Below are 26,827 nucleotides of genomic sequence, written 5' to 3'. Positions count from 1 at the left end.
GGTTATGGGTTAGGGTACAGATTATTGTTTAGGGTACGGGTTAGGGTTTAGGGTTTGGTTTTAGGGTTAGGGGTAGATTTGGAGCACGGGTTAGGTTTAGGGTATGGGTTAGGTTTAGGGTACGGGTTAGGGTACGCATTAGGGTACGGTATAGGGTACGGGTTAGGGTACAGTTTAGGTTAAGTGTTGGCGTACGGAAATGGGTACGGTTTAGGGTACAGGTTAGGGTTAGGGTACGGGTTAGGGTTAGGGTACGGTTTAGGGAACGGGTTAGGGATAGGGATAGGGTACGGTTTAGGGTTAGGGTATGGGTTAGGGTCCGGGTTAGGTATTAGGTACGGGTTAGGGTATTGGTTAGGGTACGGGTTAGGGTATGGGTTAAGGTTAAGGTAAGGGTACTGGTTAGGGTTAGCGTACAGGTAGGGTTAGGGTACGGGTTATGGTATGAGTTAGGGTATGGGTTAGGGTCAGGGTTTAAGGTTTAGGGTTTAGGTTATGGTACGGGTTATGGTAATTGTTAGGGTTATGGTTAGGTTTAGGGTACGGTTTAAGTTACGGGTTAGGGTGCAGTTTAGGGTTAGGGTTAGGGTATGGGTTAGGGTACGGGTTAGAGTACATGTTAGGGTTACGGTTAGGGTACAGGTTAGGGTTAGGGTTAGGGTACGGGTTAGAGTTAAGGTTAGAGTATGGGTTAGGGTATGGGTTAGGGTTAGGTTTAGGGTTAGGTTACGGGTTAGGGGTAGGGTTAGCTGAAGGGGTAGGGTTAGGGGTAGGGTTAGGGGTATGGTAGGGGTCAGGGTAGGGTTAGGGTTTAGAGTTATGTTTTAGGATTTTGGGTTAGTGGTTACGGTTAGGGTTTAGTGTTTAGGGTTTCAGGATTAGGGTTAGGGTTTAGGGTTTAGTGTTAATGTTAGGGTTTAGGGTTTAAGGATTAGGGTTTAGGGTTAGGTTTAGGGTAGGGTTAGGTTTAGGGTAAGGGTTAGGGGTTAGGGTTAGGGTTAGGATTAGGGGTTAAGGTTTAGGGTTTAAGGTTAGGGGTTAGGGTTAGGGTTAGACCCCAGGCCAGCAGGACCGATGCGCCGGCTGTGCGGCGAGTGGAAGAGTGGGCCGAGGTGAAGGCGCTGGCGAGCAGGAGTATGGTATCTAGCGTTTTGGCGCAGGGGGCCTTTGAATGTCGCTAGAGGCTTGGAGGACCCTGCCCTTTCTCCTGCCCTGAATGACCGGCGGCGCCCCTAGCGGCCCGGGTGGTGGCAGGGTGGCAGTGTGAGTCTGGCACTGCGGTTTGGGGGTCCCCAATGCCATGCGTTGCAGTGCAAGGCCCCTTGGGAAGGGCCCCTCTGGGGCCGTCCTAGGGTTAGTGTTAGCACCCAGGAGTCCGGCAGGCATGATCCGCCAGCTGTGCAGTAGCAGAGGGCCAGGCCGAGGTGAGGGCACCAGCGAGCTGGAGCGTGGGCCCAAGCATTTGGCACGGGGGCCTTGGAAGGTTGCTGGCGGATTGGAGGGCCCTGCTGGTTCTCCCTCCCTGAATGGCCAGCGGCGCCCCTAGCAGCCCGGGTGGTGGCGGGGCAGCATGGTGAGTACAGCGCTGGGGCTCGGGGGTCCCCAATCCCTGGCGTTACTGCACCAGGCCCCTTGGGAGGTTCCCCTTCGGGGCCAACCTAGGGTTAGGGTTAGCCCCCAGGAGGCTGGCAGGCCCGATCTGCTGGCTGTGTGAGGAGCGGAGGTGCGGGCCGAGTTGAGGGCAATGGCGAGTGGGAACGTGGTCCCCAGCGTTTGGCACCCTGGGCCTTCGAATGTTGCCATGGCTCATAGTGCCCTGCCCATTCTCCTGCCCTGAATAAGCAGCGGCGCCCCTAGCGGATCCGTTGGTGGTGGGGTGGCAGGGTGAGTCCCGCACTGTGGCTCTGTGATCCCCAATCCCCAGCGTTGCTGCGCCAGGCCCCTTGGAAGGGACTCCTCCTGGGCTGACCTAGGGTTAGAGTTAGCCCCCAGGAGGCTGGCAGGCCCAATCCTCTGGCTGGGCAGTGAGAGGTGGGCAGGCCGAGGTAAAGGCCCTGGCAAGCGGGAGCGTGGGCCCCTGCATTTTGGCGTGGGAGGCTTCAAATATCGCCGGTTTCTCCAGGGCCCTGACCATTCTACCACCCTGAATGACCAGCAGCGCCCCTTGTGGTCCGGGTGGCGACAGTGTGGCAGGGTGAGTCTGGCTCTGGGGCTCTGAGTCACCAATCCCAAGCGTTGCAGAGCCAGGCCCCTTGGGATGTGCCCCACGGGGTCGACCTAGGGTTTCGGTTAGTCCCCAGGAGCCTGGCAGGCACTATCCGCTGGCTCCAGCAAGCGGAGGGGCAGGCCAAGGTGAGGGTGCTGGCGAGCAGGAGCGTGGGAGCCAACTTTTTTGAGTGGGGGGCCTTGGAAGGTGGCAGGGGAAACGGAAGGATTTGCCAGTTCTCCCATCTGAATGACCCACGGCGCCCCTAGCGGTCCGGGTGGTGGCAGGGCGGCAGGTGAGTCCGGCGCTGGGGCTCAGGGGTCCCCAATCCACCCAGTTGCGGCACCAGGCCCCTTGGGAGGGGCCCCTCGGGGGCTGACCTAGGGTTAGGGTCAGACCCCAGGACGCCAGAAGGCTCACTCCGCCAGTTGTGCGACGAAAGGAGTAGTGGGTCAAGGTGAAGTCTCTGTGGAGCAGGAGCATGCGCCCAAGCGTTTTGGCGCGGGGGGCCTTCGAATGTCTTCAGGGACTCAGCGGGCCCTACCCATTCTCCTCCCTGAATGACCGGCGGCGCACCTAGCTGCCCTGGTGGCGGCAGGGCGGCGGGGTGAGTCAGGCGCTTCAGCTCCGGTATCTCCATTCCCCAGCGTTGTGGTGCCAGTCCCCTTGGGAGCGGCCCCTCGGGTGCCAACCTAGGGTTAGGTTTAGCCCGTAGGAGCCTGGCAGGCCCTATTCACCAGCTGTGTGGACAGCGGAGTGGCGGACCGAGTTGAGGGCGCTGGTGAGCGGGAGCGTGGGCCTGGGCGTTTTGGCGCCGGGGCCTTTGAAGGTCACCGTGTCTTGGAGGGCCCAGCCCTTTCTCCCTCCCTGAATAATGGCAGCACACCAAGACCCTGGGTGGCAGCTGGGTGGGAAGGTGAGTCCGGCACTGGGGCTCAGGGGTCCCCAATCCCCGGCGTTGCGGCGCCAGGCCAATTGGGAAGGGCCACTCGGGGGTCAATCTAGGGTTGCAGTTAGCCCCCAGAAGGCCGGTGGACCCGATCAGCGGCTGTGCAACAAGTGGAGGGTTACCCCGAGGTGACGGCGCTGGCGAGCCTGAGCATGACTCAAAGCGTTTTAGGGTGGGGGGCCTTTGAAGGTCAGCGGGGGCTCGGAGGGCCCTGCCGTTTCTCCCACCCTGAATGAATGGCGGCGCCCCTAGTGGCCCGTGTGGGGCGGGGCGGCAGGGTGCATCCGGCGCTGGGGCTTGGGGGTCCCCAATCCCTGGCGTTGCGGCGCCAGGCCCCTTAGGAAGTGACCGTCAGGGACCATCCTAGGGTTAGGGTTAGCACCCAGGAGGCCAGCAGGCCCGATCCGCTGGCTGTGCGAGGAGCGGAGGTACGGGCCGAGTTGAGGGCGATGGCCTGCGGGAGCATGGGCCCCAGTGTTTTGGTGCGCTGGGCCTTGGAATGTTGCCATGGCTTGGAGTGCCTTGCCCCTTCTCCTGCCCTGAATAAACAGCGGCGCCCCTAGCGGCTCCATTGGCAGTGGGGCAGGAGGGTGAGTCCCGCGCTGGGGCTCGGGGTCCCCATCCCCAGTGTTGCGATGCCAGGCCCCTTGGGAGGGGCCCCTCGGGGGCCAACCTAGGGTTAGGTTTAGCCCCCAGGAGGCTGGCAGGCCTTATTCGCAACCTGTGTGGAGAGTGAAGTGGCGGGCCGAGGTGAGGGCGCTGGTGATTGGGAGCGTGGGCCTGGGCGTTTTGGCGCGGGGGGCCTTCAAAGGTCACCGTGTCTCGGAGGGCCCTGCCCGTTCTCCCGCCCTGAATGAACGGCAGCACTCCAAGCCCCCGGATGTTGGTTGGGCAGCAGGGTGAGTCAGGTGCTGAGGCTCGGGTTCCCCAATTGCTGGGGTTGTGGCGCCAGGCCCCTTGGGTGGGGCCCTCGGGGGTCGATCTAGGGTTACGGTTAGCCCCCAGGAAGCCGGTGGACCAGATCAGCGGCTGTGTGGCACGCGGAAGGTTGGGCCGTGGTGAGGGCACTGGCAAGACTGAGCATGAGCCCAAGTGTTTTAGTGCAGGGGGTCTTCGAAGGTCGGTGGGGGCTCGGAAGGACCTGCCCGTTCTCCTGCTCTGAATGACTGGCGGGGTCCCTAGAGGCTCAGGTGCCTGAAGGGCAGCAGGGTGAGTCCGGCACTTGGGTTGGGGTCCCCATTCCCGGCGTTGTGGCGCCAGGCCACTTGGGAAGGGCCCCTCCGTGGCCCACCTACAATTAGGGTTAGCCCCCAGGAGGCCGGCAGGCCTGATACACCACCTGTACGTCGAGCGGAGTGTTGGGCTGAGGTGAGGGTGCTGGTGAACATAAGCCTGGGCCCAAGCGTTTTGGTTCAGGGTGGCATCGTAGGTCGGCGGAGGTTCTGAGGGCCCTGCCCGTTCTCCCACCCTGAATGAATGGCGGCGCCCCTAGCAGCCCGGGTGGGGTGGGGCGGCAGGTTGCATCCGGCGCTGGGGCTTGGGGGTCCCCAATCCCTGGCGTTGTGGCACCAGGCCCCATGGAAAGGGCCCCTCGGGGGCTAACCTAGGGTTACATTTAGCCCCTAGGTGGCCGGCGGTCCCTATTCGCCAGCTGTGTGGAGACCGGAGTGGTGGACCGAGGTGAGGGCGCTGGTGAGTGGGAGGGTGTGCCTGGGCGTTTTGGCCCGGGGGGCCTTCAAAGGTCGCCGTGTCTCAGAGGGCCCTGCCCGTTCTCCCACCCTGAATGAACAGCAGCACCCCAAGGCGCTGGGTGGTGGCTGGGTGGCAGGGTGAGTCAGGTGCTGAGGCTCGGGTCCCCAACCCCCGGCATTGTGGTGCCAGGCCCCTTGGGAGAGGCCGCTTGGGGTTGATCTAGGGTTAAGGTTAGCCCCCAGGAGGCCGGTGGACCCGATCAGCAGCTCTTCAGCACGCGGAGGGTTTGGCCGAGTTGAGGGCGCTGGCGAGACTGAGCATGAGCACAAGCGTTTTAGCCCGGGGGCCTTCGAAGGTTGGCGGGGGCTCGGAGGGACCTTCCCGTTCTCCCGCTCTGTATGACCGGCGGGGCACCTGAGCCTCGGGTGGCTGAAGGGCAGCAGGGTGAGTCCGGCACTTGGGCTCAGGGTCCCCATCCCCAGCGTTGCAGCGCCAGGCCACTTGGGAGAGACCCGTGGGGGTCCGACCTAGGGTTAGGGTTGGCCCTCAGGAGGCTGGCAGGCCCGATCCACCCACTGTGCATCAAGTGGAGGGGCGGGCCGAGGTGAGGGCACTGGGGAGAGGGAGTGTGGGCACCAGCATTTTGGCGCCCTGGGCCTTCGAATGTTGCCATGGCTAGGAGGGCCCTGCCCGTTCTCCTGCCCTGAATAACCAGCGGTGCCCCTAGCAGCTCCGTTGCTGGTGGGGCGACAGGGGGAGTCCCACGCTGCGGCTCGGGGATCCCCAATCCCCGGCGTTGCGGCGCCAGGCCCCTTGGTATGGGCCCCTCGGGGGCAGACCTAGGCTTAGGGTTAGCCCCCAGGAGGCCGGCAGGCCCGATTGGCTGGCTATGCGGTCTGCGGAGCAGTGGTCCGAGGTGAGGGCGCTGGCGAGCGGGAGTGTAGGCCCAAGCATTTTGGCGCGGGGCGCCTTCGAATGTCTCCGGGGGCTTGGAAAGCCCTGCCCCTTCTTTCGCCATGAATAACCGGCGGCGCCCTTAGCGGCCCGGGTGTGGCAAAGTGGCAGGGTGAGTCCGGCACTTGGACTCGGGTTCCCCATCCCCAGCGTTCCGAGGCCAGGCCCCTTGGGAAGGCCCCTCGGGGGGCGACCTATGGTTAGCGTTAGCACCCTGGATGCCGGCAGGCCCGATACACCACCTGTGCGTCGAGCAGAGTTTGGCCGAGGTGAGGGTGCTGGTGAACATGAGCCTGGGCCAAAGTGTTTTGGTTCCGGGCGCCTTCAAAGGTCAGTGGGGGTTCGGAGGGCCCTGCCCTTTCTCCCACCCTGAATGAACGTCAGCGCCCCTAGTGGCCCAGTGCACCAGGTGGCAACAGTGCACCAGGGTGAGTCCTGCTCTGGGGCTAGGAGTCACCAATCCCAAGCGTTGCAGAGCCAGGCCCCTTGGGATGTGCACCACGGGGCAGACCTAGGGTTTCGGTTAGCCCCCAGGAACCCAGCAGGCCCAATCCTCTGTCTGGGCGGTGAGAGGTGGGCGGGCTGAGGTAAAGGCGCTGGCGAGTGGGAGCATGGGCCCCTGCATTTTGGTGCAGGAGGCTTCAAATGTCGCTGGTTTCTCCAGGGCCATGTCCATTCTCCAACCCTGAATGACCAGCGGCGCCCCTAGTGGGCCGGGTGACGGCGTTGTGGCAGGGTGTCTCGCTCTGGGTCTTGGGGTCCCCAATCCCCGGCGAAGCGGCACCAGGACCCTTGGGAGGGGCCCCTGGGTGGCGGACCTAGGGTTAGGGTTAGCCCCCAGGAGGCCAGCAGGTGGGATCCGCCCACTGTCTGGGGAGTGGAGGGCGGGGCCGAGGTGAGGGCGTTGGGGAGCGGGAGCGTGGGCACCAGCGTTTTGGCACGGGGAGCCTTTGAATGCCACCGGGGCCACGGAAGGCCCTGCCCCTTCTTTCGCCCTGAATGACTGGCAGTGCTCCTAGCGGCCCGGGTGGTGGCATTGCGGTAGGGTGAGTGTGGCTCTGGGGCTTGAAGTTCCCGATCCCCGGTGAAGCGGCACCAGGACCCTTGGGAGTGGCCCCTGGGCGGCCGACCTAGTGTTAGGGTTAGCACCCAGGAGGCTGGGAGGCGGGATCCGCCCACTGTGCGTGGGGCGGAGCGGCGGGCCTAGGTGAGGGCGCTGGCGAGCAAGATCGTGGGCCCAAGCATTTTGGCACCGGGGGGCCTTCGAATGTCTCTGGGGACTCGGCGGGCCCTGCCCATTCTCCTCCCTGAATGACCGGTGGCGCCTCTAGCAGCCCAGGTGGCGGCGGGGCGGCATGTAAGTCCGGGCATAGGGCTCGGGGGTCCCCAGTCCACCCCTTTGCGGCGGCAGGCCCCTTGGGAGGGGCCCCTCGGAGGCTGACCTAGGGTTAGGTTTAGCCCCTAGGATGCTGGCAGGGCCTATTCGCCAGCTGTGTGGAGACTGGAGTGGTGGACCGAGGTGAGGGCACTGGTGAGCGGGAGCGTGGGCCCGGGTGTTTTGGAGTGGGGGGCCTTTGAAGGTCGCTGTGTCTCGAGGGCCCTGCCCGTTCTCACGCCCTGAATGAATGGCAGCACCCCAAGCCCCCACGTGGTGGCTGGGTGGCAGGGTGAATCCAGTGCTGAGGCTCGGGGGTCCCCAATCCCCAGCATTGCTGCACCAGACCCCTTGGGAGTGGCTCCTCGGGGGTCGATCTACATTTATGGTTAGCCCCCAGGAGGCCGGTGGACCTGATCAGCGGCTGTGCGGCACACAGAGGGTTGGGCTGAGGTGAGGGCGATGCAGAGCAGGAGCGTGGTCCCCAGCGTTTTGGCGCCCTGGGCCTTTGAGTGTTGCCTTGGCTCGAAGGGCCCTGCCCGTTCTCCTGCCCTGAATGACCGGGGGTGCCCCAGCAGCCCGGGTGGTGGCACGGGGGCAGGGTGAGACCGCAGTCGGGGCTTGGGTTCCCCAATCCCCGGCGTTGCGGTGCCAGTCCCCTTGGGAGGGGCCCTCGTGGGCCGACCTATGGTTAGGGTTAACCCCCAGGAGGCCAGCAAGCCTAATCTGCCGGCTGTGCTGCGAGGGGAGGCGCGGGCCAAGGTGAGGGCGCTGGGAGAAGGAACATGGGCCTAAGCGTTTTGGGGCGGGGTGCCTTGGAATGTCGCAGGGGGCTAGGAGGGCCCTGCCCATTCTCCCGCCCTCAATGACCGGCGACGCCCCTAGCAGCCCAGGTGGAGGCGGCTTGGCAGGGTGAGTCTGGCGCTGGGGCTTGGGGTTCCAAAATCACGTGCGTTCCGGCGCCAGGCCTGTTGGGAGAGGCCCTGTGGGGCCGACCTAAGGTTAGTGTTAGCCCCCAGGAGGCCAGTAGGCCCGATCCGCCGGCCGTTGCGCTGAGCGGAGGGGCGGGCCAAGGTGAGGGCACTGGAGAGCGGGAGCATGGGCCCAAAACTTTTGGTGTGGTGGGCCTTCGAAAGATGATGGGACTCGGAGGGCCCTGCCCATTCTCCTGCACTGAATGTCTTGCTGGGCCCCTAGAGGCCCATGTGGTGGCGGAGCGGCAGGGTGAGTCCGGTGCTGGGGGTTGGGGGTTCCCAATCCCCTGCCATTGTGCAGCCAGGCCCCTTGGGAGGGGCCCCTCGGGGGCAGACCTAGGGTTAGGGTTAGCCCCCTGGAGGCTGGGAGGCCCGATCTGCCGGCTGTGTGTGAACGGAGGGGCAGGCTGAGGTAAGGGCTCTGGCAAGTGGGAGCATAGGCCCAAGTGTTTTGGCGCGGTGGGCCTTTGAAGGTCTCAGGGGGCACGGAGGGCCCTACACATTCTTCAGCCCTTAATGACCGGCCACGCCCATAGTAGCCCGGGCGCAGGCGGGGCGGCAGGTGAGTCCGGTACTGGGGCTCGGGGGTCCCCAATCCCCACATTGTGGCGCCAGGCCCCTTGGGAGGGTCTCCTCAGGGGCCTCCCAAGGTGAGGGTTTCCACAGGAGGCCGGCAGGCCCGATCCGCCGGCTGTGCAACGAGCGGAGGGCAGGCCGAGTTGTGGGCGCTGGTGAGCGGGAGCGTGGGCCCAAGCGTTTTGGCTCAGGGGGCCTTCGATTGTCGCCGGGGGCTCGGAAGGTCCTGCCCGTTCTCCCGCCCTGAATGACCGGCAGGCGCACTTAGTGGCCCGGGTTGCGGCAGGGCAGCAGGGTAGAGTCTGGCGCTGGGGCTCGGGGGTTCCCAATCCCAGGTGTTGCGGTGATAGGCACCTTGGGATGGTCCCCTCGGTGGCCGACCTAGGGTTAGAGTTTGCCCCCAGGAGGCCAGCAGTCCCGATCCGCCCACTCTGCAAGGAGCGGGGGGGTGAGCCGAGATGAGGGCACTGGGGAGCAGGAGCGTGGGCCCAAGCGTTTTAGTGCCGGGGGCCTTCAAAGGTCGTCGGGGGCTCGGAAGGCCCTACCCGTTGTCCCGCCCTGAATGACCGGTGGCACCCCTAGAGGCCCGGGTGGCGGTGGTCCGGCAGGGTGAGTCCGGCACTGGGGCTCGGGGGTCCCCAATCACCACGTTGCTGCCTAAGGCCCCTTGCGATGGGCTCCTCAGGGGCCTACCTAGTGTAGGGTTAGCCGCAGGAGGCCAGCAGTCCCGATCTGTTGGCTGTGCGGCGAGCGGAGGGGCGGGCCGAGGTGAGGGCGCTGAGTAGCGGGAGCGTGGGCGCAAGCGTTTTGATGTGGGGTGCCTTCGAAGGTCCATCGGGGCTCGGAGGTCCCTGCCCTTTGTCCCGCCCTGAATGACCAGCGGCGCCCCTAGCAGCCCAGGTGGTGGCGGGGCGGCAGGGTGAGTCCGGTGCTGGGGCTTGGGGTCCTCAATCCCAGGCGTTGCGGCTATAGGCCCCTTGGGATGGGTCCCTCGGTGTCCGAAATAGGGTTTGAGTTAGCCCCCAGGAGGTCGGCAGGACCTATCCGCCGGCTCTGCAATGAGCGGAGGGGCGGTTCGAGATGAGGGCGCTAGGGAGCTGCACCCTGGGACCAAGCATTTTGGCACGGGGTGCCTTTGAATGTTGCAGTGGGCTCGGAGGGCCCTGCCTGTTCTCCCGCACTGAATGACCAGTGGCGCCCCTAGCGGCCCAGGTGGCGGCGGGTCGACAAGGTGAGTCCTGGCTGTTGCTCGGGGGTCCTGAAACCCCGGCGTTGCGGCGCCAGGTCCCTTGTTAGGGGCCCCTTGTGGGCCGACCTAGGGTTAGCGTTAGCCCCCAGGAGGCCGGTAGGCCCGAACCGCTGGCGGTGTGGCGAGCAGAGGGGTGGGCCAAGGTGAGCGCGCTGGTGAGTGGGAGCGTGGGCCCAAGCGTTTTGGCGCAGGGGGCCTTCGATGGTCGCCGGGGGGTGGAGGGCCCTGCACGTTCTCCCACGCTGAGTGACCGGCGGCGCTAGCGGCCCGGGGGGCGGTGGTCCGGCAGGGTGAGTCTGGCGCTGGGGCTGGGGGTCCCCAATCCCCGGCCCTTGGGAGGGGCGCCTCGGGGCCCGACCTCGTGTTAGGGTGAGACCCCATGAAGCCGGGAGGCCAGATCCTCCAGCTGTGCGTGGAGAGGAGGGGTGGGCCGAGGTAAGGGCGCTGGCAAGCGGGAGCATGGGCCCAAGCTTTTTGGTGTGGGAGGCCTTCAAAGGTCTCTGGTGGCTCGGAGGGCCCTACCCATTCTCCAGCCCTGAATGACCGGCGGCGACCTTAGCAGCCCGGGTGGCGGCGGGGCGGCAGGGTGTGTTCGGAGCTGGGGCTCGGGGGTCCCCGATCCCCACGTTGCGGCGCCAGGCCCCTTGGGAGGGGCTCCTCGGGGGCCGACCTAGGGTTAGGGTTAGCCCCCAGGAGGCCGGCAGGCCCGATCCGCCGGCTGTGCAGCGAGTGGAGAGGAAGGCCGAGGTGAGGGCGCAGGCGAGCGGGAGTGTGGGCCCAAGCGTTTTGTCGTGGTGGGCCTTTGAAATAAGACAGGGGCTCAGAGGGCCCTGCCTGTTCTCCCGAACTGAATGTACTGAGGCGCCCGTAGCGGACCGTGTGGCGGCGGGGCGGAAGGGTGAGTCGGCGCTTGTTCTCGGGGGTCCCCAATCCCTGTCGTTGCGGTGCCATGCCCCTTGGGATGGGTCCCTTGGGGTCCGAGCTAGGGTTTGAGTTAGCACCCAGGAGGCTGGCAGGACCGATCCGCTGGCTCTGTGACGAGTGGAGGGGTGGTTCGAGATGAGTGCGCTGGAGTGCAGGGCCATGGGACCAGGCACATTGGCGCAGGGGTCTTCGATGGTCGCAGGTGGCTCAGAAGGCCCTGCCCGTTCTCCTGCCCTGAATGAACGGTGGCGACCCTAGCAGCCCAGGTGGTGGCAGGGCAGCAGTGTGAGTCCAGCGCTGGGGCTCGGGGGTCGCCAATCCCTGGTGTGGTGACGCCTGGCCCCATGGGAGGGTCTCCTCAGCGGCCGATCTATGGTTAGGGTTAGCCCCCAGGAGGCTGGCACTCCTGATCAATCAGCGCTGCGACTTCGGTGGGGCGGGCCGAGGTGAGGGCGCTGGCGAGCGGGATCGTGAGCCCAAGAGTTTTGGCGCGGGTGCCCTTCAAAGGTAGCCGGGGGCTCTGAGGGCCCTGCCCGTTCTCCTGCCCTGAATGACCGGTGGCAACCCTAGTGGCCCGGGTGGCCTGGGGGCGGCATGTTGAGTCCGGCGCTGGGGCTAGGCGGTACCCAATCCCCGGTGTTGCGGTGCCAGGCCTCTTGGGAGCCAACCTAGGGTTAGGGTTAGCCCCCAGGAGGCTGGCAGGGCGGATCCGCCGGATGTGCGGAGAGCGGAAGCACTGGCTGAGGTGATGCCGCTGGTGTGCGGGAGCGTGGGCCCAAGCGTTCTGGCGCGGGTGGCCTTCGAAGGTCGCCGGGGGCTCGGAGGGCCCTGCCCATTCTCCCGCCCTGAATGATCCTCGGTTCCCCTAGCGGCCCGGGTGGAAGAGGGGGGGCAGGATGAGTCCAGTGCTTGGGCTTGGGGGTCCCAAATCCCCAGCGTGGCAGCACCAGCACCTTGGGATGGGCCCCTCAGTGGCCGACCTAGTGTTAGAGTTTGCCCCCAGGAGGCCGGCAGTCCCGATCTGCCCGCTCTTCAACGAGCAGAGGGGTAGTCCGAGATGAGGGCACTGGCGAGCAGGAGCGTGGGCCCAAGCGTTTTGGTGTGGGGGGCCTTCGAAGGTCATTGGGGGCTCGGAAGGCCCTACTCGTTGTCCCGCCCTGAATGACTGGCGGCACCCCTAGCGACCCAGGTGGCGGTGGTCCGGCAGGGTGAGTCCGGCGCTGGGGCTCGGGGGTCCCTAATCACAGCATTGCTGCCCCACTCCCCTTGGGATGGGCTCCTCGGGGGCTTACCTAGGGTTAGGGTTAGCTCCAGGAGGCCAGCAGTCCCGATCTGCCGGCGGTGCGGCGAGCGGAGGGAAGGGCCGAGGTGAGGGCGCTGAGTAGCGGGAGCGTGGGCGCAAGCATTTTGATGTGGGGTGCTTTCGAAGGTGGCCCAGGGCTCGGAGGGCCCTGCCCTTTCTCCCGCCCTGAATGACCGGCGATGCCCCTAGTGGCCCGGGTGGTGGCGGGGCGGCAGGGTGAGTCCGGCGCTCCTCAATCCCAGGCGTTGCGGCAATAGGCCCCTTGGGATGGGTCCCTCGGGGTCTGACCTAGGGTTTGAGTTAGCCCCCAGGAGGCCGGCAGGCCCGATCCGCCAGCTGTGCGGTGAGCAGAGCAGCGGGCCGAGGTAAGGGCACTGACTAGCAGTTGCGTGGCCGCAAGCGTTTTGGCGCGGGGTGCCTTGAAGTCGCCGGGGGCTCTGAGGGCCCTACCCTTTCTGCCACACTGAGTGACCTGCAGCGCCCCTAGCGGCCTGGGTGCTGGCGGACCGGCAGGGTGATTCTGGCGCTGGGGTTTGGGGGTCCCCAATCCCTGGCGCTGTGGCGCCAGGCCCCTTGGGAGGGGCCCCTCGGGGGCCGACCTAGGGTTAGTGTTAGCCCACAGGAAGATGGCAGACCATATCCGCCGGTTGTGCGGTGAGCGAAGGAGCGGGCTGAGGTGAGGGTGCTGGCAAGCGGGAGCGTGGACCCAAGCATTTTGGCGTGGTGGGCCTTCGAACAACGACGGAGTCTCAGAGGGCCCTGCCCGTTCTTCCGCACTGAATGTCCTGCTTCACCCCTAGTGGCCCATGCAGCGGTGGGGCGGCAGGGTGAGTCTGGCAAATGGGCTCGTTGTTTCCCAATCCCAGGCGTTGCGGAGCCAGGCCCCTTGGGAGGGGCCCCTCGGGGGCCGACCTAGTGTTAGGGTTAGGCCCAAGGAGGCTAGCAGGCCCGATCCGCCAGCTGTGCAGCGAGCAGAAGGGCGGGCTGAGGTGAGGGCACTGCCTAGCGGCATTGTGGGCACAAGCGTTTTGATGCAGGGTGCCTTCGAATGTCGCCTGTGGCTCGGAGGGCCCTGCCAGTTTTCACGCCCTGAATGACCTGCGGCGCCGCTAGCGTCCTGGGTGGTGGCGGGGGGCAGGGGGAGTCAGGCGCTGGGGTTCGGGGGTCCCCAATCCCTGGCATTGCAGTGCCAGACCGCTTGGGAAGGCCCCTTGGTGGTCGACCTAGGGTTAGAGTTTGCCCCCAGGAGGCCGGCAGGCCTGATCCGCAGGCTCTGCTATGAGAGGAGGGGCGGGCCGATATGAGGGCGCTGGCGAGCAGGAGCGTGGGCCCAACCATTTTGGCACGGGGGGCCTTCGTAGTTCGCCGGGGTCTTGGAGGGCCTACACGATCTCCCGCCCTGAATGACCGGCGGCACCCTTAGCAGCCCGGCCTCCGGCAGAGCGGTAAGATTAGTCTGGTGCTGGGGCTCGGGGGTCACCAATCCCCGCGTTGCGGTGCCAGGCCCCATGGGAGCGGCTCCTCGGGGGCCTACCTAGGGTTAGGGTTAACCCCCAGGAGGCGAGCAGGCTCGATCCGCCCACTGGGTGGCGAGCTGAGGGGCGGGCTGAGGTGAGGGCGCTGGTGAGCGTGAGCGTGGACCCAAGCATTTTGGCGCGGTGGGCCTTCGAAGGACAATGGGGGCTCGGAGGGCCCTGCCCGTTCTCACGCCCTGAATGACCGGCGGCACCTCTAGCGGCCCGGGTGTCAGCGGGGCAGCATGGTCAGTTCGGCGCTGGAGCTCGTGGTTCAGCAGTCCCAGGCGTTGTGGTGCCAGGCCCCATCGGAGGGGTCCCTCGGGGGCCGACCTAGGGTTTGAGTTAACCCCCAGGAGTCGGGCAGGCCCTATCTGCCCCCTGTCGGACGAGCGATGGGGCGGACCGAGGTGAGGGCGCTGGCGAGCAGGAGCGTGGGCCCAAGCGTTTTGGCACGGGGCGCCTTCGAATGTCACCGTGGGCTAGGAGGGCCCTGCCCATTCTCACGCCCTGAATGACCGGCGGCGCCTCTAGAAACCCGGATGGTAGCGGGGCGGCAGGTTGAGTCCGACGCTGGGGCTCTGGGGTTCCTCAATCCCAGGGGTTGCGGCCCCAGGGTCCTTGGGAGGGACCCTCGGGGGCCGACCTAGGGTTAGGTAACACCCAGGAGGCCAGCCGTCCCGATCCGCCGGCTGTACAGCAAGTGGAGGGGCGGACAGAGGTGAGGGCGCTGGTGAGTGGGAGCGTGGGCCCAAGCGTTTGGCGTGGAGCACCTACTAATGTCGCAGGGGCGTTGGAGGACCCGGCTCGTTCACCCGCCCTGAATGACGGGCGGTGCCCCTAGCGGCCCAGGTGGCAGCGGGGCGGCAGGGTGAGTCCGGCGCTGGGGCTCGGGGGTCTCTAATACCCGGCATTGCGGCGCCAGACCCCTTGGGAGGGGACCCTCGGGGGCCGACCTAGGGTTAGGGTTAGCCCCCAGGAGGCTGGCAGGCTCGTTCCGCCCATGTGCGGCGAATGGAGGTGTGGGTCGAGGTGAGGTAGCTGGCGAGCAGGAGCGTGGGCCAGAGCATTTTGGCTCTGGCTCGGGGTGCCTTCGAAGGTCGCAGGTGGCTCGGAGGGTCCTGCCCGTTCTGTCGCCCTGAAGGACTGGCGATGCCCCTAGTGCCCCATGTGGTGGTGGGGCGGCAGGGTGCGTCTGCCGCTGGGAAATGGGGGTCCCCAATCCCTGGCATGTGGCGCCAGGCCACTTGTGAGGGGCCCCTCGGTGGTGACCTAGGGATAGGGTTAGCCCCCAGGAAGCCAGCAGGCCCGATCCGCCAGCTCTGCAGGGAGCATAGGCATGGGCCGAAGTTAGGGCGCTGGCGAGCAGGAGCGTGGGAGTCAGAGTTTTTGCGCGGGGGGTCTTCGAAAGTTGCAGGGTGATCGGAGGGCCCTGCCCTTTCTCCCTTCCTGAATGACTGGCAAGGCCCCTAGCACCCTGGTTGCTTGTGGGGTGGCAGAGTGAGTCCAGCACTGGGGCTCCGGGGTCCCAAATCCCAGGCATTGCTGTGCCAGGCTCCTTGGGAGGGACCTCACAGGGGCTGACCTAGGGTTAGGTTTAGCCCCTAGGATGCCGGCAGGCCCTATTCACCAGCTGTGTGGAGACTGGAGTGGCGGACCGAGGTGAGGGCACTGGTGAGCGGGAGCGTGGGCCCGGGTGTTTTGGCACGGGGGGCCTTTGAAGGTCGCCATGTCTCGGAGGGCCCTGCCTGTTCTCCCAACCTGAATGAACGGCAGCACCCCAAGCCCCCGGGTGGCGGCTGGGTGGCAGGGTGAGTGCAGTGCTGAAGGCTTGGGGGTCCCCAATCCCTGGCGTTGTGGTGCCAGGCCCCTTGGGAGGGGCTCCTCGGGGGTCGATCTAGGGTTAAGATTAGCCCCCAGGAGGCCGGTGGACCCGATCAGTGGCTGTGTGGCTCGTGGAGGGTTGGGACGAGGTGAGGGTGCTGGGAGACTGAGCAGGAGCCCAAGCATTTTAGTGCGGCGGGCCTTCGAAGGTCGGCGGGGGCTCAGAGGGACCTGCCCGTTCTCCCGCTCTGAATGACCGGCAGGGCACCTAAGGCTCGGGTGGCTGAAGGGCAGCAGGGTGAGTCCGGCACTTGGGCTCGGGGTCCCCATCCCCAGCATTGCGGTCCCAGGCCACTTGGGATGGGCCCCTGGGGGGCCGACCTAGGGTTAGGGTTAGCCCTCAGGAGGCCAGCAGACCCGATCCATCCACTGAGAGGTGAGCGGAGGGGCGGGCCAAGGTGAGGGTGCTGTGGAGCGGGAGCGTGGGCACCAGCGTTTTGGCGCCCTGGGCCTTTGAATGTTGCCATGGCTCGGAGGGCCCTGCCCCTTCTCCTGGCTGAATAACCAGCGGTGCCCCTAGTGGCTCCGTTGCTGGTGGGGCAACGGGGGGAGTCCTGCACTGTGGCTCGGGGATCCCCAATCCCCGGTGTTGCGGCGCGAGGCCCCTTGGTATGGGCCCCTCGGGGGCAGACCTAGGCTTAGGGTTAGCCCCCAGGAGGCCGGCAGGCCCGATTGGCTGGCTGTGTGGTCTGTGGAGCAGCGTTCCGAGGTGAGGGCGCTGGCGAGCGGGAGCGTAGGCCCAAGCGTTTCGGCGCAGGGCGCCTTCAAATGTCTCCGGGGGCTCGGAAAGCCCTGCCCCTTCTTTCGCCATGAATAACCGGCAGCGCCCTTAGCGGCCTGGGTGTGGCAAGGCGGCAGGGTGAGTCTGGCACTGCGGCTCGGGGGTCCACATTACCTGGCTCTCGGAGCTAGGCCCCTTGGAAGGGGCACTCGGGGGCCGACATAGGGTTAGGGTTAGCCCCCAGGAGGCTGGCAGGCCCTATTCGCTGGCTGTGCGGTGAGCTGATCGGAGGGCCGAGGTGAGGGCGCTGGCGAGAGGGAGCATGGGCCCAAGCTTTTTGGCGCGGGGGGCCTTCAAAGGTCGCCGCCGCTTGGAGGGCCCTGACCATTCTCCCATCCTGAATGACCGGCGACGCCCCTAGTAGCCCAGGAGGCAGCGGGGCGGCAGAGTGAGTCCGGCGCCGGTGCTCGGGGGTCCCCAATCCCTGGCGTTGTGGCACCAGGCCTCTTGGGAGGTGCCCCTTGGGGACCGACCTAGGGTTAGGGTTAGACCCCAGGAGGCCGGCAACCCGGATCGGCTTGCTGTGCGGTGTGCGGTTCAGCGGTCCGAGGTAAGCGCGTTCGGGAGCGGGAGTGTGGGACAAAGCGTTTCGGCGTGGGGGCCTACAAAATTGCCAGGGACTTGGAGGGCCCTGCCCGTTCTTCTGCCCTGAATGACTGGCGGCTCCACTCGCGGCCTGGGTGTGGCGGGCCGCAGGGTGAGTGCGGGACTGGGGCTCAGGGGTTCGAAATCCCTGGCGTTGCGGCGCCAGGCCACCTGGGAGGGTCCACTCGGGGCCGACCTAGGGTTAGGGTTAGCCCCCAGGAGGCCGGCAGGCCAGATCCACTGACTGTGTGGTGTGCAGAGCGGAGGGCCGAGGTGAGGGCGCTGGCGAGCGGGAGCGTGGGCCCAAGCATTTTGACGTGGGGGGCCTTCGAAAGTCCCGGGGGTTCGGAGGGCCCTGCCTGTTCTCCTTCCCTGAATGACCGGCGGCGCCACTCAAGGCCCGGGTGACATAGGGGCAGCAGGGTGAGTCTGGTGCTGCGGCTTGGGGGTCCCCAATCCCCAGCATTGCAGCACCAGGCCACTTCGGAGGGGCCCCTCGGGGGCAGACCAAGGGTTAGGGTTAGCCCCCATGAGGCCGGCAGGCCCAATTGGCTGGCTGTGCGGTGTGCGGAGCAGCGGTCCAAGGTGAGGGCGCTGGCAAGCGGGAGCGTGGGCACGGGCATTTTGGCGCGGTGGGCCTTTGAAGGTCGCCATGTCTCAGAGCACCCTGCCCGTTCTCCCGCCCTGAATGAACGGCAACACCCCAAGCCCCCGGGTGGCGGCTGGGTGGCAGGGTGAGTCCAGTGCTGAAGGCTAGGGGGTACCCAATCCCTGGCGTTGTGGTGCCAGGCCCCTTGGGAGGGGCCCCTTGGGGGTCGATCTAGGGTTAAGGTTAGCCCCCAGGAGGCTGGTGGACCCGATCAGTGGCTGTGGGGCTCGCGCAGGGCTGGGCCAAGGAGAGGGCGCTGGCGAGACTGAGCATGAGCCCAAGCGTTTTAGTGCGGGGGGCCTTCGAAGGTCGGCAGGGGTTCGGAGGGACCTGACCTTTCTCCCGCTCTGAATGACTGGCGGGGCCCCTAGAGGCTCCGGTGCCTGAAGGGCAGCAGGGTGAGTCCGGCACATGGGTTGGGGTCCCCATTCCCGGAGTGTGGTGCCAGGCCACTTGGGAAGGGCCCCTCCGGGGCCGACCTACACTTAGGGTTAGCCCCCAGGAGGCCAGCAGGCCCTATACACCGCCTGTGCATCGAGCGGAGAGTTGGGCCGAGGTGAGGGTGCTGGTGAACATGAGCCTGGGCCCAAGCGTTTTGGTTCGGGGCGCCTTCGAAGGTCGGTGGAGGTTCGAAGGGCCCTGCCCGTTTTCCCACCCTGAATGAATGGCGGCGCCCCTCGGGGCACGTGTGGGGCGGGGCGGCAGGGTGCATCCAGCCCTGGGGCTTGGGGGTTCCCAATCCCCGGCGTTGTGGTTCCAGACCCCTTAGGAAGGGACCCTCAGGGGCCATCCTAGGGTTAGGGTTAGCACCTAGGAGGCCGGCAGGCCCGATCCGCCAGCTGTTCGGTAAGCGGAGGTGCGGTCCGAGGTGAGGGGGCTGGGGAGCGGGAGCGTGGGCACCAGCGTTTTGGCACCCTGAGCCTTGGAATGTTGCCATGACTTGGAGGGCCCTGCCCTTTCTCCTGCCCTGAATAACCAGCGAAGCCCCTAGCGGCTCTGTAGCTGTGGGGCGGCAGGGTGAGTCCTGCGCTGTGGCTCGGGGATCCCCATTCCCCAGAATTGCAGGGCCAGGGCCCTTGGGAGGGGCTCCTCTTTGGCTGACCTAGGGATAGAGTTAGCACCCAGCAGGCCAGCAGGCCCAATCCTCTGGCTGGGCGGTGAGAGGTGCATGGGCCGAGGTAAACGCTCTGGTGAACGGGAGTGTGGGCCCCTGCATTTTGGCACGGGAGGCTTCAAATGTCGCCGGTTTCTCCAGGGCCCTGTCAGTTCTCCCGCCCTGAATGACCGGCAGCGCCCCTAGCAGCCCGGGTGGTGGCATTGCGGCAGGGTGAGTCTGGCTCTGGGGCTTGGGGTTCCTGATCCCAGGCATAGGGGCACCAGGACCCTTGGGAGGGGTCCGTCGGGGGTCGACCTAGGGTTAGGTTTAGCCTAAAGGAGGCCGGCAGGCCCGATCCGCTGGCTGTGCGGCGAGTGGAGGGCCAGGCCTAGATGAGGGCGCTGGCGATTGGGAGCGTGGGCCCAAGAGTTTTGGCGCTGGTGGCCTTTGAATGTAGCCGGGGGCTCGGAGGGCCCTGCCCTTTCTTCTGCCCTGAATGACCGGCGGCGCCCCTAGCGGCCCAGGTGGTGGCGGGGCCGCAGGGTTCATCTTGCGGTGGGGCTCGGATGTCCCCAATCCCTTGCATGGCGGCAACAGGCCCCTTGTGAGGTGCCCCTCTGGGGCCTACCTAGCTTTAAGGTTAGCCCCCAGGAGGCAGACAGACTGGATCCGCCAGCTGTGCGGCAACTGGAGGGGCGTGCCGATGTGAATGCGCTGGAGAGCGGGAGTGTGGGCCCAAGCATTTGGCGCGGGGGGCCTTCGAAAGTCACCGGGGTCTAGGAGGGCCCTGCCTGTTCTTCCGCCCTGTGAGGACGTTGCCCCTAGCGGGCCGGATCACAACGGGGTGGCAGGATGAGTCCAGAGCTGGGGCTCGGGGGTCACCAATCCCCGGCGAGGCATCGCCAGGCCCCTTGGGAGGGTTCCCTCTGGGCTGACCTACGGTTATGGTTAGCCCAAAGGAGGTCGGCAGGCCCGATCCGCCGGCTGTGCGGCGAGCAGAGGGACGGGCCGAGGCGAGGGCGCTGGCGAGCAGGAGCTTGAACCCAAGCGTTTTCGCGTGGCGGGCCTTCGAAGGTCGCCGGGGGCTCGGAAGGCCCTGCCCGTTCTTCCGCCCTGAAATAGGACAGCAACCCCAGCGGGTAGGGTCACGGTGAGGCAGCAGGTTGAGTCCGGCGCTGGTGCTTGTGGGTCCCCAATCCCTGGCGTGGCGGCACCAGGCCCCTTGGGAAGGGCCCCTCGTGAGCCGTCCTAGGGTTATAGTTAGACCCCAGGAGGCCGGCAGGCCTGGTCTGCCGGCTGTGTGGGGAGCAGAGGAACGGGCGCTGGTGAGCGGGAGCATGGGCCCTAGTGTTTTGGCGCATGGGGCCTTCGAATGTCACTGGGGGCTCGGAGGCCCCTGCCTGTTCTCCCGCCCTGAATGCCCGACGGCTCCCTAGCGGCCAGGGTGGCGGAGGGGCGGCAGGGTGAGTCCGGAGCTGGGGCTCGGGGGTCCCCAATACCCGCCGTGGCACTGCCTGTCCCCTTGGGAGGGGTCCCTCGGGGGCCGACCTAGGATTATCATTAGCCCAAAGGAGTCTGGCAGGCCCGAACCGCCAGCTCTATGACGTGCAGAGGGGCTGGCCGAGGCAGGGCACTGGCGAGCGGGAGCGTGGACCCTAGGGTTTTGGCGCCAGGAGCCTTCGAATGTCAGTGGGGGCTCGGAGGGCCTTGCCTGTTCTCCCTCCCTGAATGACCGGCGGAGCTCCTAGCGGCCCGGGTGTTGGCGGCGCGGCAGGATGCTTCCAGCGTTGGGGCTCGGGGATCCCGAATCCCAGGCGTAGTGGTGCCAGGGCCCCTTGGGAGGGGCCCCTCTGGGGCCGACCTAGCGTTAGGGTTAGCCCCCAGGAGGCCAGCAGGCCCGATCCGCTGGCTCTGCCGCATGCGGAGGGGCTAGCCGAGGTGAGGGCACTGGCGAGCGGGAGCGTGAGCCCAAGAGTTTTCGCGCAGGGCTTTCAAAGTTTGCTGGGGGCTCGGAGGGCACTGTAGGTTCTCCTGCCCTGAATGACCAGCGGCACCCCTAGAGGCCAGGGTGGTGGCGGGGCTGCAGGGTGAGTCCGGCGCTAGGGATCCGGCATCCCCTATCCCTGGCGTGGCAACGCCAGGCCCCTTGGAAGGGGCCCCTTGGGGGCCGACATAGGGTTTGGAGTTAGCTCCCAGGAGGCCGACAGGCCTGATCCGCTGGCTGTGTGGCGTGTGGAGTGGCTGGCGGAGGTGAAGGTGCTGGCGAGCGGGAGCACGGGCCCAAGCTTTTTGGCGAGGGGGCCTTCGAAGGTCGCCTGGGGCTCTGAGGGCCCTTCCGTATCTCCAGTCCTGAATGACCAGTGACGCCCTGAGCCTGCCGCATCGCGGGGGAGCGGCAGGGTTCGTCAGGCACTGGTGCTCTCAGGTCCCCAATCCCCGGTGTGGTGGCTCCAGGCCCCTTGAGAGGGGCCCCTATTGAGCCCACCTACGGTTACTGTTAGCCCCCGGGAGGCAGGCAGGCCCGATCCACCAGCTGTGCGGCCAGTGGAGGGGCAGGCTGAGGTGAGCGTGATGGCGCGCGGTAGCGTGGACCCATGCGTTTTGGCGCGGGGGCCTTCGAAGGTCGCCGGGGGTTTGAGAGGCCCTGCACGTTCTCTCGCCCTGAAAGACTGGTGGCGCCCCTAGCAGCCCAGGTTCCTGCGGGGCAACAGGGTGACTCCGGCGCTGGGCTCGGGGGTCCCCAATCCCCGGCGTTGTGGCGCCAGGCCTCCTGGGAGGGGCCCCTCGGGGGCTGACCTAGGGTTAGGGTTCGTCTCCAGGAGGCCGGCAAGCCCGGCACTAAGTGGTTCTGGCAATGTAACAAAAATGCCATACACTTATCTGTAAGAAATAACAGTGTACAGGAACCCTCTTAGCCCTAACACCATCCTTTGTGAATATGGAAGCCAGCCCCAAAGTGGTCCTGGAAGTCTGACGAAACGGCTAAGCACTTTTCTCTGAGTCACCACACTATACAGGGAAAGACCACTGTACATCATCTTTCACGAGTAGGAAGCATTAATGAAAAGGTTCTGGAATTTCGAGGATTCTGACCCATCCTTATTGGTAATAAACCACCGTGTACAGGAAAACACCTTCAACTCTCATCAGCCTCCTCAATCCTGATTCCGATTCAACTTTGGGTGTGTAGGAGTAGGGAAATGTCCACATCTTATTGCTAAGAAAGAATGATGTCAGGGTAATGCCCTTCAAGTCACCTCAGCCTTCCTGAAGATGGAAGCAGAAATCAAGGTGGTTATGTTACCATGAGGTAAGGAAGATGTGCATATAACTGAGAAACAACAGTGGGCAGGACCTCTCTTCCAACGAACAGTATCTTTGCTTAATGTTGAATCCCCATGGTAAGTGGTTGTGGGCATTTGTGAGGTCAAAATCTTAAGTGTTTTGTAAAACCTCTTGGCCATTCACAGATGAGACTAAGGTAGTTGGGGACTCCTAGGCAGTGATTTGTCCACTGTCAAAAATATGAAAAGATAAAAGACACAGATGAGGTCTCCTCAGGCATTGTCCTTTATCCTCATCCTCCGTGAGGATGGCCATCTCTGGACAGCTCAGTGGCAGGGTCTCATTCACAGTGGGGGCATCTGTTCCTCACAGACATCAGGCAGGGAAATGGATTTGGTTCTCTGTGCCAGCCCAGCCACAGCTGAGTGTCACAGCACCCTCTCGTGGGCTCATAAGAGTTTCACTGTCACCAGGCAGGTCATTGTATTTGATAAACCACTGTGAGAGTTTGCAATTGCCTTCATCTGCAACCTCCTAGAGGCAAATGCAGGTCTCTGGTACCATGTGAAGTCATGTGAAGGCATCGTGAGAAAGTGTCCTTTTGCTTAAGAAAAACATGGCTGGGGCTCCTGGCTGGCTCAGCCAGTTAAGCATGTGCCTTTGGCTCAGGTTATGATCGCAGGGTTCTGGGAACGAGCCCGGGCTCCCTGCTCAGCACGAAAGGAGGTCGGAAATAGCTTAGAACCCACAGAGAATGTGAATAAAGGGGAGTGAGATGGAACTTGGTCTGTGTTTTGCTTTAGGGATTGGAAGTTAGTTTTTTCTCAATTGTGATTGTTCTTGAAACAGAAAAGCTGTATTGGTTTTTTTTTACCTTTAATTTTTTTTCTAATAATAATTTTTTATTATGATATGTTAGTCACTATACAGTATTTCCTTAGTTTTTGATGTAGTGTTCCGTGATTCATTATTTGCATATAACACCCAGTGCTCCATGCAATATGTACCTTCCTTCATACCCATCACTGGCCCATCCCAATCCCCCACCCCTCTCCCCTCTGAAGCTCTCAGTTTGTTTCCCAGAGTCCATAGTCTCTCGTGGTTCATTCCCCCTTCTTTTTAGGGTCCATTGTCTAAAGGGACAGACAGTGAAAGTTCACCAAATATAAGATCGAAATTGAATTGTTCATTATAGATGCCGCCAAGTAGTTCCCAGACATTTCATTCTACTGTAGTAATTCATTATACCTGTGCAGGTGCACGTGGAAGATAATTGATGCATGTATAGTGGTAATAAAAAACGCCCCTCAGTAGTAGAATAATAGAGGATGCATATGTGTAAAATTATTCGACTACAGCTTCCATGCTTTCCCTTTGGTTCCTTATTATCTATGAAATTGGACAATTTTTGTTCTCTAGGCTTAAAACTCATTGTCAGTATTCAGAGTTTTTCAATGCTGATCTTCTCCTGTATAAGTTACCAAAAACCTAAAATATGTATGAACTTTAAAAAAAGCTATATTGAAAATGACAGCAGGGAAGTTCCATTTTGTAAATATTGTGTCAATGGATCTCTATTTTGACATCAGTGTTCATTAGAAATGATGACATTTCATGTGAGTAGGAATATCAATGTGAAAAAGAAAAGGTAGGAGGAACCTTGAATGTTTAAGTAATTGGTGAAATGACAGGTGTGTGTGTGTGTGTGTGTGTGTGTGTGTGTGTGTGTGTGTGTGTGAGTCTGATTTTCAGTGAATGGTTCAGGTTCTTGTAGGGCCTCTGAGAGAGCCCAGGTGAACCTTTCAATTAGTTGGTATCTGTTTTCAGAACATGGGAATCTCTTAGTCCAATAGTCAATCAGGCAAGCTTTGAGGTCTTTAAGAGATTCAGTCCTCAGAGATGGTGTTGCAGACCCTTGTGAGCAAACCCTAGGGAATGCTCAGAGCCCTCATTAGCAGGTACCAACGTGTGACGATTTCAGACAGCATTTCCCAAAGAAGTACCTCTTGAGTCTCTGTCCTTGTCAGTTCCCTACACTTCCCTACACTAGTTATGTGATCAGTGTGTTTCAGGATAATCCCCACATGTGATTTTTGCTATTTCCTACTAGTCCTATCTGTTTCTCATCTTCGTTTATGGTAGGGGTTGGGAAGCAACCTGTGTGGTGTAGGAAGGGGTGTGGTAGTTGTCTGCCTTCAGAGGACCGAATGATGCCTAGAAATTGTACTGTAGTTTGAGGTCAATTGTCCATCCTCTGAGTGTCAGGAATTCCATCACTTTACTTTGATGCTAGTCTGTTCTTCATGCTGTCCTCAGAAATAAGGATGTCATCCATCTAGGGAATACTGGTTTGTGTGTATGTTTTCATTTTAGGAAAGGCCTTGCTGTTCCTGAAAATAATACTGTAGAGCACCCTTTCCTGTTCTTATTGGCCATCAGTCAATCTTTTGTGAAGTATTCGGTTATAAATAGACTTTCTATGGTTGATGAGCAGGAATTCTTTATTGACAAGTCTTTGTCAGTGTGTGTATTGCAAATCTTTACTTCCCAGCCTGCGGTTCACTTTTTCATTTTCTTATGGTCATAAGATAAGGAGAAATGTCACATTTTTATGAAGTCCCACTGAATTCTTTTAAATGGTTAGTGCAACCTATTTCCTACCCCAAGATTGACAGGTTCTACGTTTTCTTTGAGAAACTGTCCAATGGGAAGCACAATCCATCTCAAATTTATAAATTGCATTTTTAATTCTAATAGGGTATTTATAGACTGTTTTGGATTTTCTATGTACACAATCGTATTATCTGTGAATAGTCACAATTATCCCCTCAATTCTTATAATTTTTGTTTCTCTTGCCTTCTAACACTGGTAGACTCTCCGATGCCACGTTGAGTAGAGCAGCATTGTTTGAAGATTTTAATATACCTTTCTCAGTATCTGACAGAAAAAGCAGACAACTCATTGGTAACAAATGTGACCTAATTGACATATAGGGAACATTCCATAATAAGTGCAGAACACATTATTTTCAAGTGGTCATAGACTCTTTACCCAAATAGATGATAGGTGGGGCCACGAATCAAGTCTACAAATGTTAAACCCTGAAATTAACTAGATTCTATTCTTAGACCACAGGGGAATTGAGCCACAGTCATAGCGAAAAGAAAACCAGGAAGTCCTTCAATGTTTAAAAATTAAATGGAACTTTGCTACATATCCTCAAGGTCAGAGAGGGAATCTCAATGGAAATTCTGAACCTTTTCTACATGAGGGCTCACACACAATGGCACTTTCTTTGTGAAGAGCATTATAATAACCTAGACAGGAGTTGAGCCTTAAGTCAGAGTTCTGCCTGCCCCAGCCACACCTGGCAGCCTTGGCCTGTGGTCCCCCTCAGCTGTCCTTTCTGGTGGCCCTGAGCTAAGAGGGTCAACATGGCCATACAGAAATGGGAAGCTCTCCACTCATAGTGATGACGGTGCCCCCTCCCCAGCTGCCCTTTCTGGTGGCTCTGAGCTAAGGGGGTCACCACGGCCGTATGTAAATTAGAAGCTCCCCACTCTTAGTGATGACGTTGCTATCGTATCGTCCTCACCAGTCGAACAACATGATTTCTGAGTGAAATATGACACAAGAGCGACTTCTTGGCCTTCCTTCAGGTTTGAAAATCATCTGGTGAGTCATCTATGAGAAATATGGACTCAGCATGTGTTCTTTCTTCTGGAAAAGAAATAGACCCAATAGCAATTATGGCTTCCTGAGCACCTGTTCCTGAGAGACATCATACTGGCTCTTTGTAGCATTCTGCCTCTTAAACTTCTCAACTAGGGTGTAGATATTTTTAGGCACATTTTCAGGTGGTTAGACAGGGACTCAGATGATATGAGTCACAGAGGATTTTAGTGTCAGAAACCTAAGTGGGATCCCCAAATTGACTCCAAATCCCTTGTTGTTCCATACAGGGTACTATTTCCCTTTTATCTCTGGTCTTCTCGATCTGGATACCTATCAAGTATCAGGATTTTCTTGTCATGTGGACAACTGGAACAAATTCAGCTGGCCTTTTCACCTCTGCCAATGGTCATCATTATGATCATTATCTCAGTGGAGGAACTGTGGGTAAGATACTCAAAGATCCTTAGGAATACAGACAGTATAATATTTTTCTGGTATGAAAGTTACTGAAACCAACTATCTTTTTTAGTTGATTCACGCTCTGGTATGTTCAGAGGGTGCTGTAAAACAGGTCTGAAATAGTATTTAAAAACACTCATTTCAGCCTCTTCTACAACGTGAGCCAATGCTTATAAACATGGCTAAAATATTGCCTTACCTACGATGACTTCCCAGCCATCCTAGTGTTTTTATGGTATGACTGTGACTTACATTAGTCAATATTTGCAGAGAAAGAACTTAGGGCATCCAGGGGGCACTTCATGTTGGAATTAGTTTGTGACAACGAGCTACTGTGTTTCATTCTGCAGTCCAAGGAAATGGTGCCAGACATCTCTAAGGTGTCTAGCAGTTCTACAATTCTGATTTTACGTGGTATGTGTGCTTCAGAGATTTGGGCAGGAGAAGGGCAGGAGTCTAGAGACTGTGAACATTTCTGTTACCTGTGCTGACCATGCAGCAGGTAGCCTTCTGTGGGCATCATTTTGATTTCTTGGTACTCTTGTGAAAGGTGTTTTTGTTTCAAATTCCTCCATTTAGTAGTAATTATAATGATGAAAGTAATTTTTATCTTATATCATCTGTTGGCCCTGATCCTGGGCTCCCAGGGAAGCTATCCTTTAACATTTTACCCAGCTCAAAATGACTAGGCAAAAC

This window comes from Ursus americanus, chromosome 4, assembly GCF_024610735.1.
Source record: "Ursus americanus isolate L20-20 chromosome 4, mUrsAme1.1.p, whole genome shotgun sequence".
NCBI classification, from domain to species: domain Eukaryota; kingdom Metazoa; phylum Chordata; class Mammalia; order Carnivora; family Ursidae; genus Ursus; species Ursus americanus.
This window is presented reverse-complemented; position numbering follows the sequence as displayed.